The sequence below is a fragment of the Lycium barbarum genome, chromosome 2 (genome assembly GCF_019175385.1).
Source record: "Lycium barbarum isolate Lr01 chromosome 2, ASM1917538v2, whole genome shotgun sequence".
Lineage (NCBI taxonomy): Eukaryota > Viridiplantae > Streptophyta > Magnoliopsida > Solanales > Solanaceae > Lycium > Lycium barbarum.
In genome coordinates, this window is record NC_083338.1 from 22,504,818 (window position 1) to 22,523,295 (window position 18,478).

The following is an 18,478-nucleotide window of genomic DNA, read 5'->3' on the forward strand; positions in this document are numbered from 1 at the left end:
TCGAGGAGGTGCTATGGTTGCAATAAATCTTCATAGTGACAAATTGAATTCTGACATATTTTGCTCAGTTAGGTATTCGGTGGTATGTTCCTTTATAACGATTTGAAGGTTTAAGAAGACTTATAACTGGCCAAGTTGGCGGTGAGAAAGATCAGTTTTGATGGAATAGCTTAGAGTTTTTATAATGAAGAAAGAATTCATTTCTGGCAAAAGTAAGTCATGGTTTTGGGTTTGTCCTGTATGCTTCTAAAGAATCGCGGTCAAAGAAAGGCTTGAGAAGGGTGAAGGAAATGTTAGCGGAATCAGATTGTTCGACCGGTTCAGAGTGGGCTATGATTGCATTTATATGTAAAGTTTATGTTATTTTGAGGGATGTATGTGAGACCTATTGATCGCTTCAGAGGCATGGTTATGTCGTATCAGAGATAGTTCCGATCAGAGCGTCTATTTAATTCAGGAATCAGTTTGGGGAGCATTTCGAGTATGGTTATACGGAAATTAGATCCTTTGGCTAGTTAGAAGAAGTGTTGACTGATAAGGCGAGCGAGCTGTGATCTTGGTATACTTTGTGTCGTGGAGTCTTTGTGTTGATTATGATAATGAGTCGTTGGTTGCCGTCAGCCTTCATACTCTCTTTCTTTGCTTGAGGACGAACGATTATCTAATTGGTATCTGATGTAACGACCCGTTTGGTATTTATTGCATTTTTTACCATTTTCCCTCGTTGACCCATTTCGAGCCTTATTAGTGCCATTTTGACCCGCAAGGACAGGTGGCACGGTTCCCTAGGCATCAGTTTGAGTTTTGACATGACTTTTGGATAATTTGGCTTTTTAGTGGAAACTGTTTGACTCATAGTTGACTTTTGGGTAAGCGAACTGTTTTTGAAAATCCATCAATTTCGAGGTGTCCGGATAATCATTTGTGACAGATTGGTGGGTTTGGTTTGGTTCCCAATGCGCTCGGTTGGATTTTCGGACTTGGGTTGGAAAGTTGTTTTTAGGTCGTTGGGGGTTGACTTGGTCAACAAGATCTCCGTTGGGAATTATGAGGCCACGAGTGCATTCGTAGCGCGTTCTTATATATGTATATATATATATATATATCTGCATATTTGGTTTGTGTTCGGGAGGATCCGGGGTGGTTCTGGGTGCCGATTCCACTAAAAAGTTTTGGTGTCTGGTGGTCCGCTAGGGCGGTCCCTTGACCGCCATATAGGTGCCGCACCAGCGGCCCTCTTGACCGCCATAGCAGTGCCGCACCAGTAGCCCTGTTGACCGTAAAAGCGGCCGACGGGCGGTTTTCTGATTTAGTTTCCTTTGGAAACCCTTATTTCCTCCCATTACTTATACTACTTTTCCTTAGCATCCTGGAGGCGATTTAAAGAGGGTTTGGTCAGATTTCTCTTGAGGGTAAGTTCTCTAATCTCAATCTCTTTCATTACCTTTCCTAAGTAAGAATTCATGCTAGTAACTCCATAGAACTTGGAGAATAAGGGAGAGTTTTTGAGTAACTTTCTTGAATAAGTTATTAACCATAAAACCATGATTTTTTGGTGTATTAAGCTTGATTAAGCATGGAATTGTTGAGTAGTAACTATATAAACATGATTCCTTCATTTTTAGTGATAAATTTGTGAGATTTAAAATTAGGGTTTATACCTAAAAAAATTGGGGGTTGACCTAGAATTTGGCTCCTTGCCACGTTGAGGCATCGGATATTGGTGAGTAGTGAAATATCATGGCTAGGATATTGCGGTACCTTACTTGATTGATATATAGATGAGAATTGTGATTCCATTGTAGCTTATTGTATAGCCTTATTATTGATATTACTTGTGTGCCATATGTGGTACTGTTTGGGGATTTAATTGGTTGTCGATATTACATTGCATTGTATTCATACTCATTTCCATGATACATTGATATTGCATGGTTATGGTACTGATGATGATAAGTGAGAGAGTGTATCCTCTGAGGTCTTTGCCAGAGGGCTTAAAATTGAGATGAGATTGATATTACGAGGTGTCCCTGCGGGGAATGTTGCTAATTTATATGAGATCTTGTTGTTGTCATCTTTATACTTACATCATACATTGAACACTACATATATAGGTATACACACATATATATACATACATATATATATTTATACATATATATATACACACACACACACACACACACACATATATATATATACACATATACATATATATATACGTGTATATATATATAAAAGGCACATTTGACCGGGGGTGACGATATGGCCTATGTTGTTTCTTGGAAACACTTGGGAGGTACTATATTGATTGCGCGACCATTCTAGGCTGTGAGATACGGGATGGTCGGCAGGCGTCAAGGGTGAAAAGGTCGTCGGTAGGCTGTGTGTTACAGAGCGACATGGTGCACGGACTTCGCGGGTCCCCCATGGGTCATGACAGTCGAGTTGTGATATTTCGCTCGCGGCATGTGTATACGTAGTATTGATATATGGCCATTTGATTGACGTTATCCATATTATTTCATTGAATTGCATTTGTTATCATCATTGTGATTTGACTGTTATTGTGATGTGGATACTTGATCTGATACTTTATTGAATATTTTATTGGTTATGATGAGTACTTGGAACACTTGAGAATAAAAGCTTTAACAATAGGCTTGATCAGATATGATGAGACTGGGAACACTCGGGTTTAGATACTTTACTATAGACTTGATCGATTATGGGACCTTGTTGGTAGCTGATGGTTTGAATACTGATGTGAATTGTTGATAGTTGAGGACTTGATATGTATTGATGAGACTGTATTATACTTGTAATTGATTTTGAGCAGGCCTATCGTTCAGTTACTTTCTATATATATGTTAGCTAACTGAGGATGACCTATGATACCTACCAGTACTTGTTGTTTGTACTGACCTGCACTTGCTGCATTCTTTTATGAATGCAGAGTGCCAAGATAGATCTATTTCTACCCCTCATGGTTGATATTTGAGGATTACTGATTCGAGTCTTTTCAGGGTGAGCATGAGGATGTTCACTACCCGAAGACTCTTCCTATTATAATGTCTTGCTTTCCTTTCCGAGACATGATTTTGAGACTATTATGTTCCATTATTTAGACTTGTAGTAATTACTTTAGATGCTCTTGTATGACCATACCTGATGCTGGGTTAAATTTCATTTACTTCCGCACTTATTTATATCATATTGTGAGACTTACGTTATCTTATCTTCTTCCGCTATTTTTCCGTTAGTTGTGAATGTTGAGTTAAGGATTCGCCTACCATTATGAAAAAGGTAGGTGTCCACACGACTTAGTGTAATTGGGTCGTGACAATTTAATTAACAAGTATTTTACTCTGTTTAATTCAATAAATTTGATGAATTAAATAAATAATCATCATCTCTCAAGTTTTAATCCATTTGCATTTTTGTGCAATTCTTAGATTATTCATAATTAATTAATTGTGTAAATGTGGTTATGTTTATAATTTTTTTTATTATGTGATTAATTGTGGCTACAATTGAAATAATCAATTGTTCGTTACATGAGGCCAAAATTGAAATAATTAATTTCATGGTTTAAATCAATTGAGGTCATAATGTCATGACCCAATTTCACTAAGTCGTGCCGCCACCTTTCTTTACCACCTCGGTAGGCGATCCCTTAACCCAACATTCACGATTGATAGAAAATAGTGGAAGAAAGTAAAATAACGGAAGTCTCACAAATATAATATAAATGAGTGCGGAAGTAAATGAAATCCACTCCAATATCTGGTTTGGACATACAAGAGCATCTAAATCCAAATACTACAAGTCTGAATAATAATTCATAAGTAGTCTCAAATCATGTCTCAGAATAGAAAGCTAGACATAAGTAATAGGAAGAGTCATTGGGCAGTGAACGTCCTCGTGCTCACCCTGAAGAGACTCGAATCAGCAATCCTTAAGTATCAGCCACGAGGGGTAGAAATAGATCTATCCTATTACTATGCATTCATAAAATAATGCAACAAGTGAAGGTCAGTACAAGCAACAAGTACTGGTAGGTATCATAAGCCGACTAATACTAGCTAACGTATATAAAGATAACAAAGCAAGATAAACACATAAACCAACAAGGTCCAAGTCGACACAAATCCATAACCATGTTAACAATCATTATCTATGACATAGCATGTAAACCCAACTGTGTCAAGTATCAGTATAATTGTTTTGACCCAGTATATCACAATCATATCACAACAAGTCATCACTTATGTTATAGCATCTAAACCCAACTGTGCCAAGTCTCAGCATTACCGTTTCGAACCAGTATAGCACAATCATATCACAACCATATCACAAAAAACCAAGAGGTACAATGCAATGTAATAACGTATGAATGATGAATGCAATGCATATGCACGGTACACATGTTTTCCGACCGATTGAACATCACATCTCTTTAACGACCGGTTTGGTCGTTATAGTATTTTCGGCACTTTCTCCCCTTTTTCGAGCTTAGTTAGCTTACTTTTGACCCGAGGGGACCGTTGACAAGCTTCTCGAGGTGTCTAAGACTTGATTCGGGCAATTCTTTTGTGAAATTTGGGCTTTAAGCGAAAAAGAGTTGACTCAAAGTTTACTTTTGGATAAACGGACCTTTTCGAAAATTCATCTATTTCGAGAGGTTCGAATGGTCGTTTAGAACTTGTGTGTATATATAGTTTGGTTTCCAATACACTCAGATGCATTTTGGGACTTGGGTTGGAAAGTTGAAAAGGAGGTATCGGGGTTTGACTCGGTCAATGAGACCCCCGTTGGAAATTCTGAAGCCACGAGTGCATTCGTAGCGCCTTTTTATGTGGGTCTGTGCATGTGGTTTGTGAGCAGATGGCCTTGAGAGTGGTTCAGAATTTCGGTTGAGATTTAGAAAAATGTTTGAGATTCTGGTACCCGGTGTCCGCCAAAGCGGCACCAATGCCGTCCCAGTGGCAACGCCGTAGCGGTGGGACAACCGCTGGGGCAGTCAACCTTGTTCGCCCAGACCGTCCCGACAGTCTGAGAGGACGCCGGGGCGGTGGCGCCTTGGCGGCCCCGATGCCGCCGTGGCGGGATCGGGCCTGTTATTTCATTAAATGTGTATTAAAAAGCCCTTAGTCTATCATTTATCACCAATAAAAAAATTTGAGCTTTTGGGAACTGTTCTAGAAGATTCTTGGGGAAATCTCTTGGTGATAAGTGTTGCTAATCTTCTTACTAATTCCTTATTCCTAATCATCTTAGAATTTCTCTTTCCTTATTAGTTCCTAAGTAATGGAAAATAAAAATGGATTTAACGAATATTCTACCTAGGCTTTTAAATGATGAACTGATTGGGTTTATGCTAGATTATGATGGATCTAAGGTTATTAATCATATATCTTCCATTATTAGTGTTGAATCAAAGAGTTAGGGTTTATACCCAAAATTGGGGGTTTTACTTAAATTTCAAAATTGGGTGAATCTTTGAGTTAATTTAGCAATTAGTTTATGGGCTTTGATCACCTAGTGTTTAATTTGATATTTTACCCCCGAGTTTCCCGTCTTGTCCTTGTGGGCTCGGCTCCTCAAATTCTAGGGTTGGTTTTGACCTAATTTGAATGATAGCAATATAGGTATCAATATTCATGATTTCTAATCTAGCTTTCGAATATGCCTAGACTTCTTTGATCTGGAGGCTCTGCGAAAGGGCAAGGCTAAAGAGTGATTGTTTTTCGGCCATCCAGGTAGGTTATGGCTTACCCTTGGTGAGACTTCATGTATCGAAGCATATATTTAGATTATATTGTTGGAGAAAGCATGTGAACCATCAGATATGAAGTTGGGTTGGATATTGTCTTACGTTGGGCCCTGTTGTGTGTTGGGGTTAGCCACCCCGTTGTGTTGTGACTTGGTTGTTCTTCTGTGGTTAGCTTGATGCCACATGATGATAGTAGATATTGGGAACTGTTGTTACATCTTTATTGTGATATGGTAGTACCATACTTGTTGATGTTGATACGAGGATAGAGTTAAGTATGACTTGCATAGTCTTTTATGATATTATTAGCGTACTCATGTTGGTACTTGTGATATTGATCTGATTATTGATGTTGACACAAACATTGCACGCATGCTCATCCTTCATGATATGCTGTTGATAAATTGTTGGTACTTGATGAAACACTGTGATGAGCTGGGCTCGATTTTTAAATGAGAGTGATGTGAGAGTCTGATATCCGATGTTAGTCCCGAAATCGTAGATTGAGTGAGTGCATGGACTCCATGGTCCCCCAGGGTGGTGCCGTTGAGAACCCTTTGTGGGCAAAGATCCAGAGTCTCGTCCGTCTGTTGGGCAAAGATCTAGGATGAGTGGCACTTAGACTTCGCGAGTCACCATGGGTTGTGCTACTGAGACGTGGAGGTATTTCTTACGGAGTACATGTGTACACAACATTGCATTGCATTGCATTTGCATTCATACATTATTGCATTGCATTGCATCATGGCTTATATTGAGATGATTTGGTGTTTTACTTGTGATGTTGGTTTAGGATTGGATATATTGAGACTTGGCACATTTGGGTTTGGATGCTCTACTTAAGCGATGACGTGTACTTGGTTCCGATTATGTTTGACATATACCTGTTGATTTATATGCCTATCTTGCTTTATTGTCTGGATTATATTAGCTATACTTAGTCGGCCTATGATATCTACCAGTACTGTGGTTTTGTACTGACCTGCACTTGCGGCATTCTTTTATGAGTGCAGAGTTTCAGGTTGGGTCTTCTTCCGTATCCCGTGGCTAATAGTCGCTATCAGGACTGCTTCGAGTTTACAGGGTGAGCACGAAACGTTTGCTGCCTTGAAGACTCCTCTTATTATGTCTTACTTTTCTATTATGAGACATAGACGGGTTTGATGTATTATTATATTCCAGACCTGTATATTTTCACTTAGATGCTCTTGTATGGCTTAGACTAGACCCTGGGTGTATTTCCTCATTTTCGCACTATTTCTATTATATATTATTGTAAGACTTATGGGATTATTCTCTTCCGCTTGATTGATTAATTATTTATGTCTTTATTTATGTTGGGTTGAGGATTCACTCATCGAGGTGGGAAAGGTAAGTGCCCGCACGACTTAGCCAAATTGGGTCGTGACAAGTTTGTATCACAGCCCTAGGTTACCCGGTCTATAATACAAGAGCGTGTTTGGTAGAGGCTATAGGACATTTAGAAAATCTCACTTTCTTTCATTCTCTTGTGCTACTTTATTCTAATTGGTATCTGGAAAGATCAAATTGATATTTGACTCTTATCTCTTCTCTCACAGATGGTGAGGACTCGAGCTACTATAGCTCGAGGTCTAGGGCTAGAGCCTACAGCTACGGCTGGCACCCGATGGGCGAGCGACAGCCCGAGGATGCGGCAGAGCTAGAGGTCGAGGGGCTGCCCCAGCCAGGGGCAGGGCTCCTACGTTAGGACAGCAGCGCGAGAGATCTCCGTCTCTAGAGCCTGATGATCAGTGGGATCGAGACCCGGCCGCAGAGGATATGGCCCCAGCACGGACACAGCCCGATGTTACTTCTGATGAGGCTATGCAAGATACTATGGCCAGAGTCTTACTTCATCTAGATGCCCAGAAGGCTGCAGCTGGCGTTACTACTCCTGGTGGAGGTTCACAGACCAAAGTTGGGGCGCACACCCCCTGAGCAGGGACCTACTCGGGTAGCACACCCCGCTGTAGCTATGGCTCGGTAAGAGTCCTTCGGATGTTGAATGGTCTGGTCAACTCGTTCCGTTCCTGTGTAGAAAGGAAGTAACCCATGGGTATCTTCTATTGATTAACGAACTGGGAATCATAGCTCGCTCTTCCTTTGCTTTGGATCTTCGGTAACTGGAGCATCCATAATAAACCGTATTGATGCGCTACCCGCTCCTGGTGATGATCTTAGGCCCATGGAGGACGCTGTTATGACCGTGTCTGATCAGGATCTTGTTGGGAGGTTCAAGAAGTTAGAGCCGCCGAGGTTTTTGGGTACTTCTTCTGAGGACGCTTATGAGTTCATTCTGGATATGCATGAGTTGCTACATAGGATGGGGATCGTGGAGACCCATGGAGTTGACTATATATACTACCAGTTTCGCGGCGACGTGAAGACTTGGTGGAGGTATTTTGTGGCTTGCAGATCTGAAGGTTCCCCTCCCCTGACTTGGACTCAGTTCTGCCAGGCCTTCCTTGAGAAGTATGTGCCATAGTCTTAAGAGAGGCGCGTAGGGGAGAGATTTTACATCTACAGCAGAGGGGTATGACTATGGAGGCCTATGTGAATGGGTATCTGTATCTGGCCCGTTATTCCACCCCCTTAATCCCTACTGAGCCTGACAGGATTACGCGTTTTGTGTGGGTTGATCCGTCCTCTCCAGATTCCTTTCCTTCAAATGGAGGCCATGGGGGCTTCTTTCCAATCCTCGTCAAACATGTTTCTTCGGTTGAGGCCGCTAAGGCCCGTGCATTTGGAGGTGGCGGTGAAAAGAGACCGCGTCAGACTGGGAGTTATGGTGGTTCTAGTTCGTGGGGTGCCGGTCAATCTTTTAGGCCATATCAGCCATATTCTGGCCACCCTGTGCACTACACTTTGCAGGCTACCTCCAATGAGCCACCCAGACAGAGGGCTCCTGAGAGTTCGTTTTCTCGACCAGTAGACTTAGTTGTTTCATCCGGGTCCTTAGCTTCAGCTTATCAGCCTTCGTATCCTCTGATTTACTTTTCGTGTAGAGAGGTTGGACATATTTTTAGAAGGTGTTCTCGACCCAGAAGGGACTATCAACCACAGATGACTCCGACATCATATGGTGGTCAGGGTGCTGCTTCTCAGAGGGGCGGCGCTTAGTCAGGCCGCGGTGGTTCTCAAGGTCCCAGAGGTGGATCCCGGCCAGCTAGAGGTGGTTCCTAGAGTGTGAGAAGGGGATCTCGAACTGGACGTGGCGGGGCCTATTTATAAGTTTTATTTTAATTTGCAACGTATGAAAGAAAATTGCCCAAAAAATACGTTTTATGTATTATGGTTAATTTCCAAGTTTAAGATTGTAGTAAAAGAAAGAGGGGGTGTCACTTTTAATTGTTTTTTTTTTTTGCAAAAATAACGTTCGGGTCGAGATGTGAAAAGGACAGGCTTTTAGTTAAGCGTGGCCGTGGAGGCGGGGGGTGGAAAGGGTTTAATAGAATTTAGGGCGCTAGAGGCCTCAGATGTTGTTATTGCAGGTACCATTTTTATCCGTCATAAAGCAGCATCTATGTTATTTGATCCTAGATCCACTTACTAGTATGTGTCTGCATAACATACCGTTGGTTGGGATTTGTCGTGTGATAGCATAGATAGACCAGTTCATGTGTCTACTCCGGTTGGAGTTTCTGTGATTGTTGATCGAGTTTACCGGCCTTATTTGGTTACTTTTATAGGGTATGACACTTGGGTAGATTTGATGATTCTCGATATGGTGGACTTTGATATTATATTGGGATGTCCTGGCTTTCTCCTTATCACTTGATATTGGACTGTCACGCCAAGACAGTCACCTTAGCCATGCCGGCATTCCAAGGCTTGAGTGGAGAAGTACTCCTCGTCCCGCTCCGAATAAGATCATTTCCTTCTTTCAGGCAAAGAGGTTAGTCAATAAGGGGTGTTTAGCCTATTTGGCTCATGTGCGAGACACGACTGGTACATATTCGCCCGTGGAGTCTTTCCCTATTGTGAGCGAGTTCGCGGATGTATTCCCGTCTGATCTGCCGGATATGCCACCCGATCGTGACATTGATTTCTGTATTGATTTGGACTTGGGCACTCACCCTATTTCTATTCCGCCATATCAGATGGCACCTTCCCAGTTGAGAGAGCTTAAGGAGAAGTTACAGGATTTATTGACCAAAGGGTTCATTAGACCGAGTGTCTACCCTTAGGGTGCTCCTGTGTTATTTGTGAAGAAAAATGATGGGACCATGAGGATGTGCATTGTTTATCGCCAACTGAACAAGGTTACCATTTGGAACAAGTGTCCTATGCCTCGTAGTAATGATCTGTTTGACCAGCTTCAGGGTGCTTCAGTATTTTTGAAGATTGATTTATATTCAAGCTACCACCAGTTGAAGATCAGGGCAGAGAATATTCTTAAGACAACCTTTCGGATGAGATATGGAAACTATGAGTTTCTGGTGATGCCTATTGGGCTTACTAATGCCCCGGCTGCATTTATGACTTTGATGAATGGCATTGTCATGACCCAAGCCGATGAATCGTGACGAGTGTCTGACCTTTAGTGACCAAATACCCCTATACTTATATCTGAACAATACTAAACATCAAGGGCCCATAAATAACTGAAACTGAACTACTGCCGCATGAAAGGGTGACATCATGAACTCTGTACAATCTGTATATATACACATATGCTAAAAGAACAGTGTAAGCCAACTAGGCCGCTACATATACTATACACAAAAGAATAGGAGCCGACAAGGCTACATAATCTGATATATACAAACAACTGCCTACAGACCTCTACTGGAATGAACGCTGTAGAAAGGACGAGACAGGACCCCGTCATACCCATATGCATGTACATCTCAAAAGGCTATCATACCAAAATAGACTGCAACTCCGGATCAAATGGAGCGCACCGACCACTGCTGGATAGGAGTTCTACTAAGCTGGACCACCTATCGGTCTACCTGAATCTACGGGCATGAACGCAGTCCCCCGAGCAACGAGGAGTCAGTACGGATAATGTACTGAGTATGTAAAGCATAAGAGTAGCATAAGCATAAGAATCATGAACTCAATCTGGAACTCAAATATCACTGACTGTCCACATAGATTTGTATGAACCAGTATCGGTAAGCATATGCGTAAATCTGTATAACTGGCAATGCCTCTGTGGGTGCATAATATGCATGCTCTCAACTATAATCATACTCATGCCTAACAATGTAGGTCATACGTATATATGTGTATATAACGTCTGTCAAGCCTCTTTGGGCATCCCATCATATCATATCGGCCTCTCGGCGGCCATCATAATCATATACATTGCTGCAGTAGTGCAGCATGATCCTTATGTTTTGGTGCACTAGCTGATCAGTTTGTAATGCGTATATAACGCCTCTCCCTTTCCTCATACCCCATATACATATAATACTTGCGTATATAACGCCTTCAGGTCACGGGTCAATATGAAATATATACAGTCTTACCGTGCTGCATCAATACACAGCCTAACCCAAAACCCGAAGCATCACAATAAACCACATAACCCTTTTCCCCCCTCAGAAAGAGTCAAAATGGGTGCTGAGGTCAACTTGTCTTTCAAAAGCTGGAAACTCAGCTCACACGCATCCGTCCACTGAAATTTAGCTGACTTCTGAGTCAGCTTGGTCAACAGGGATGAAAGAGAAGAAAATCCTTCTACGAACCTTCTGTAATAACCAACCAAACCCAAGAAACTACGTACCTCCATTGGTGTTGTGGGTCTCGGCCAATTCTTTATAGCTTCGATCTTTTGAGCATCTACTCTAATGACTTCATGTAAAATAATGTGGCCAAGAAAAGCCACGGAGTTCAACCAGAACTCACACTTGGAAAACTTTGCATCCCACTTTCTATTTCGAAGAACCCCAAGCACTGCTTGTAAATGTCCTACATGCTCAGCCTCTGACAGTGAATAAACCATAATATCATCTATAAACACAATCACGAACAGATCTAGGAAGGGTTTGAATACACGATTCATCAAGTCCATAAACACCACTGGAGCATTAGTTAACCCGAGCGACATAACATGAAACTCATAGTGACCATACCTAGTTTGAAATGTCATCTTTGGAATATCTTCCTCCTTTACCTTAACCTGATGATATCCCGATCTCAAGTCTATCTTCGATACGTATTTGGCGCCAAGCCTATCAAACAAGTCATCAATTCTTGGAAGTGGATATGTATTCTTCACAGTCACTTTATTCAATTGCCTATAATCAATACACATTCATAAGGAGCCGTCTTTCTTTCTTACAAACAATACTGCCACTCCCCACGACGATGTATTAGGCCTGATAAATCCCTTCTCAAGTAAATCTTACAATTGCTTTTCAATTCTTTCAATTCCGCAGGTGCCATTCTATAAGGAGGAATAGATATTGGCTGCGTATCTGGAAATAAGTCATTATCGAAATCGATTTCTCGCTCCGACGGAATGCCTGGAAGCTTATCTGGGAACACTTCTGCAAACTCACTCACCATAGGGACGGACTGAAAGGTCGATGACTCTGCTTGTACATCCTGAACCCGAACTAGGTGATAGATGTACCTTTTTTTTTATCATCTTCCTTGCCTTAAGGTAGGAAATAAACCTACCCCTCGGCGAAATAACCTTGCCCTTCCATTCTAGGATTGGCTCGCCTGGAAACTGAAATCGAACTATCTTCGTTCTACAACCAACATTAGCGTAACAGGAGGCCAACCAATCCATACCCATAATAACATCGAAGTCGAGTATGTCTAACTCAATTAAGTCTGCTAGGGTACGGCAATTGCAAACTATCACTACACAGCCTCGATATACTCACCTAGCTATGACTAGATCACCAACTGGCGTAGACACCTTAAAATGTTTAATCAACTCAGGCTCTATCCCAAACTTGCCAACAACAAATGGCGTAATATATGATAAAGTGGAACCTCGGTCAATCAGCACATACACATCATAGGAGGAGACTGATAATATACCTGTGACGACATCAGAATATGACTCACGATCCTGACTACCAGCTAGTGCATATATGCGGTGCTGAGAACCGCTCGAGCTGGATGCTCCACTCCTCCTTCTACCTCGCCTTGTTGGTGTCTGAGGAAATTTCCCTAAAGGGTGCACTACAGAAGATGAACCAACTGCGGACCCAATGGGCTGAACCATACTCCCACTCTCTCTCATCGGACACTGTCGCACCCTGTGACCTAGCTAGCCATAAGCATAGCAACCATCTGAGCCCAGCCGACACTGACCGGCATGTAACTTGCCACACTGGGCACACCGTGGCAAAGGGGGCCTCATCTGCCTGACTCTGGTCTGTGCTGAGAGCTTGATGCTCTAGAACTCTGGCCCACTCCGGAATAAGAAAACCTATCAAATCTCGGACTTGAAAATCGCGGAGAAGAACTCTCTGCTAAATGGAAAGGATATCTGGAATACTGCTGTCTCTGTCCTCCCCTAGGCTCACCCTCGATATATAGAGATCTGGCCCTCTTACCATGGCCCCGGTCACGGTCATGGTCTGTCCTCCGCTAACGCTTATGGTCCTCCAAATTCTGTCCATATGCCTGTATATGGGAGATGTCCATGCCTGGCTGTAATACGTCAGTCGTACAAGTATCTATCAAATGTGGCCCTAGACCCGCCACAAAGCGATGAACTCTATCCTCTATCTCGCCACCATGGCTGGGGCATATCTAGCCATAGAATCAAAATACACATAATACTCCTGGACACTCATACTGCCCTACTCGATACGCAGAAACCTATATGCTCGGGCTCGTCGGACTTCTGAAGGTAGATAATGGCGGATAAAAGCATCTAAAAACTCTCGCCAAATAGCTGGAGGGGCATTCTCTCCCCTAGATAGCTCCCAAGTCTGATACCACTGTACTACAATATCACGAAGCCTATATGAAGCCAACTCCACTGACTCGACCTTATCTGCGTGCATAACCCTCAAGGTCTTCTGCATACTATCAATGAAATCCTAGGGGTTCATATTTTCCTTTATCACAGAAAACTCGGGAGGACCTAACCCAAGGAAGGTCTTAACCCTCGAACTACCAGCCCTGTCTGCCTGGTCAACACCAACTCCCTACCGTTGAGCCTGGGCGGCTACTAATCTAGTCAATAACTGTACAGCATCCCACACATCCTGGCCCGGTACATCCGGCTGAGCAACTGGGGTAGGTGCTGGAGGCGGGGTATGCGATGTCTTAGACGGCCCCTCACTCTGAATCTCATCCTGGGCCCTCGTGGCCTGCTGATTACGACTAGTGGCCTCACCGGCCGCTCTCTTTCCCTTCTTGGAAGTTGTAGCTTTCTTGCGGGGCATTGCTGAAATCAGAACAATTCATCAGGAAGTGAACGCTTAACACATGGTTCTATCGCACAATGTAAGAGAGAAAGAATGACATCATCCTAAATGTCTTGTAGCCTCCTGTTTATAAGCGTAGAGCACAACACACCCATAAAAAAGACTCTACTAGACACGGTCTGTAGGCACCCCTAGGACGAAACTGCTCTGATACCATTTCTGTCACGACCCAAGCCGATGAATCCTGACGAGTGTCTGACCTCTAGTGACCAAACACCCCTATACTTATATCTAAACAATACTAAACATCAAGGGCCTATAAATAACTGAAACTAAACTCATACTACCTCATGAAAGGGTGATATCATGAACTCTGTAAAATCTGTATATATACACACATGCTAAAAGAACAGTGCAAGCCAACTAGGCCGCTACATATATTGTACACAAAAGAATAGGAGCCGGCAAGGCTACATAATCTGATATATACAAACAACTGTCTACAGATCTCTACTGGAATGAAAGCTGTAGAAAGGACGGGATAGGATCCCGTCATACCCATATGCATAGACATCTCAAAAGGCTATCATACCAAAATAGACTGCAACTCCGGATCAAATGGAGCGCACCGACCACTGTTGGATAGAGGTTCTACTAAGCTGGACCACCTATCGGTCTACCTGAATCTGTGAGCATGAACGCAGCCTCCCCCCCCCCCCCCCCCCCGAGCAACGAGGAGTCAGTACGGATAATGTACTGAGTATGTAAAGCATAAGAGTATCATAAGCATAAGAATCATGAACTCAATCTGGAACTCAAATATCACTGACTGTCCACATAGATTTGTATGAACCAGTATCGGTAAGTATGTGCGTAAATCTGTATAACTGGCAATGCCTCTGTGGGCGCATAATATGCATGCTCTTAACTATAATCATACTCATTCCTAACAATGTAGGTCATATGTATATATGCGTATATAACGCCTGTCAAGCCTCTTTGGGCATCCCATCATATCATATCGGCCTCTCGGCGGCCATCATAATCCTATACATTGCTGCGGTACGTGCAGCCCGATCCTTATATCAACATTTTTGTGCACCAGCTGATTAGGTGGTAATGCGCATATAACGCCTCTTTCTTTCCTCATACCCCATATACACATAATACTTGCGTATATAACGCCTTTTTTGTCATGGGTAAATATGCATATATATATATATATATATATATATATATATAATGCATGAATAAACTGTATATACAAAACTGGACCCATGAATAGAAGGAACAATCACAACGGGGTACATGAATACCAAATACGACAGTACTCCTAGTGCTGCTAAGAGTAGAGTAATATGGAAGCTCGTTTACTCACTTATTGGCTCATTTCATAAGATTATGCCAAAATAAAGAAGGAAAAGCCTTAACATACCTTAACGACTTTTAATCACTTAACGTTCTCCTTCAAAATTTCAAAGTCTACATTCAAGAGGAACTACACTATAGTTAAGTCTAGAAGAAACACTCTTAAGCTCACACTAGCATAGTTAACGAATTAACGAAATTTGGGCAGCATTTCCCCTGTATCATCAACTTCCACCAAATGACGAAACAACTCCCAAACAACAACAATAACATCCATAATATCACAATCAAGAAGTCATACTCAATTAATCCCAAGTCTAGCCAAAATCCCCTTTTTAAGTTCACTCATAGTCAACTTCTTTATTCCACCATCCATGGTTTCTCCACTTTCATTCTTTTCCTTTCTAAGGGGTACTAAAACTTTATATCGACTCAACCATAAGAATAAGATGAAGAACATAACTGATACTCGAATAACTTCACTCAACTTCCTCCAAGCTCACATTCAACACAACTTTGAAAAGGAGCAAGAAACTTCACCTTCCATGGATTACCTTACGCTCTTGATGTTGATCTTCTCTCTTGATGATATGAAAAGGTGGGAAGGGTTTTATAACTTTAAAAAGCTCTCAAAAGGACTTAAAAAGTTAAGAAAATAAGTGAGAGAAGGTGGAAATAAATTTGGGGCCGTTTGGGTTTTAAAAAAGTGGTAAAAATACACCCCCGACCAACTTGGCTAAGAGTATGCGGCTCAGCACACTCCTCCCTCGGCCTGGGAAGGGCTTGGGCAGAAAGGCCAGCCATTTGGCCAAGTTGGCACCCAGTGTGCGGGTAAGCACATTGAGTGTGTGACAACACGCTGCCCATTTTCTCCCGATTTCGCGAAATTGTGATCCTTTCGATTCGTTTGATCTCCAATCCTTATGGAACCTTCTTGGCACTTGTCCAGAACCTCATTAAACATCTAAGGGAACTCATATCTTCTTCCTCAAGGTGATGCTAGGAAAAGGATAGATCAAATGATACGAAATTTCCAAAACATGGTTCAACCTTAAGCTCCTCCGATGAACTTGCTTCTTTTACCTCAAATGCCTTTGGAATCTTAATTAGAAACCTCAATCATTCCTTTTAACTTATAAGGGCTTCATATCCACTCTAGGTTTACATTGTCACATTCATAATGCGAGCGACATGAAACTCCAAGGTGTAACAGGCATCTTTAGGCCATTCCTTAATTCCTTTGTGATTGTGTTTATTGATCATATCTTGGTGTATTCCAAGAGTAGAGAGAAGCATGAGAGCTATCTTCGTACTATTGTTGGGTTTTTGAAGAAGAATAGCCTGTTTGCTAAGTTTTCTAAGTGAGAGTTCTAGTTGGAGTCTTTGGCATTCTTGGGCGACGTTGTGTCTGGGGATGGGATTATGGTTGACCGACAAAATTGAGTCTATGAGGGGTTGGACGAGGCCCACTACTGTCACTGAGGTTCGTAGTTTTGTGGGTTTGGCCAGCTATTACAGTCGCTTCGTGAAGGGTTTTGCTGTTGTTGCTTCATCTTTGACTAGATTGACTCAGAAGGATGTTCCCTTCCAGTGGTCAGATGATTGTGAGGAGAGCTTTCACAAGCTCAAACTTCATTTGACTTTAGCCTCGATCTTAGCATTACCCGTGGAGGGTAAGGATTTCACGGTCTATTATGATACCTTTCGTGTGGGTTTGGGTACTGTGTTGATGCAGGAGGGTAGAGTGATGGCTTATGCCTCCAGTCAGTTGAAGGTTCATGAGAAGAATTACCCTACCCACTATTTGGAGTTGTTGGCCGTGGTTTTTGCCTTGAAGATTTTGAGGCACTATTTGTACGATGTCCATTGTGAAGTTTTCACCGATCACCGTAGTCTTCAACATGTGTTTACCCAGAGAGATCTTAATTCCAGGCAGCGCCGATGGATGGAGCTCCTGAAGGACTATTTTTATGCCCTATTTTTAACGGATTAAAATTAGTTCACAACTTATGACTATGTTTCCGCTGGTTTTGCAAATTTTCAGAGTCGCCACCTAATTTTAGGAAATATTAGGAAACCATTTGTAGAAAAAGTAAACTCTTTTTTTTAGTCTTTCAAACCTGTGAGATTCTAGGAAAGGGTTTTATTTACCCCGAGGGGAAGGTGTTAAGCATCCCTCAAAGCCTATCCGAAGACAGTCTTTAAACTTAGCTTAATTAACACTAGAGGGGATTATTTGATTATTTCTTATTTATTATTTAAAGAATGGCGGGAAAGAAACTATTCTCTCAAAACTATATGTATAAAAAAAAAGGGGATTTTGAAGTAATTACAACTATGTGAGTAAATGCATATTTATAAAGGAAGTAGTTAATGCTAATGTATGCTATGTATGACATTTATTTTATATAAGAATAATATGTGTAATATGGAATAAAAAGATATATTTTTTATAAGAAAATAACATATATATGTGATATGTATATCACGGGTAACTAAAAATAGTTATTGAAGACATGATAGTACTATATAGATGCATATAATGTAAAGGCGACCAAGGGAATTAATGGAAATAAGATAGTATATGTATGGTACGTGTTTTAAAAAAAAATAGTATGTAGGCATACTCATTGTAAAGGAAAGTAATTAATACTAGTCGTAAAATTATATGTACTAGGGATGTAAATTGTTTACAAAAAGAGTACATGTGTATTTTTTGAAGATTAGGTATAAATATGGCTATTGTACATAAGGACAGTATATATAATATAGAGTAAGAAAATACATAATTTTTTATGAGAAAAATAATATATACATGTAGTGTGTTTATCGTATGTAAAAATAGTATAAAGAGGTATACTTTTAGAAATAGCCATGGGTAATATAATAATATGTATAAGTACCGTGATATAGATAAGCACACACATAATGAAAAGATGATTGAAAAATAAGATAGTATATGTGT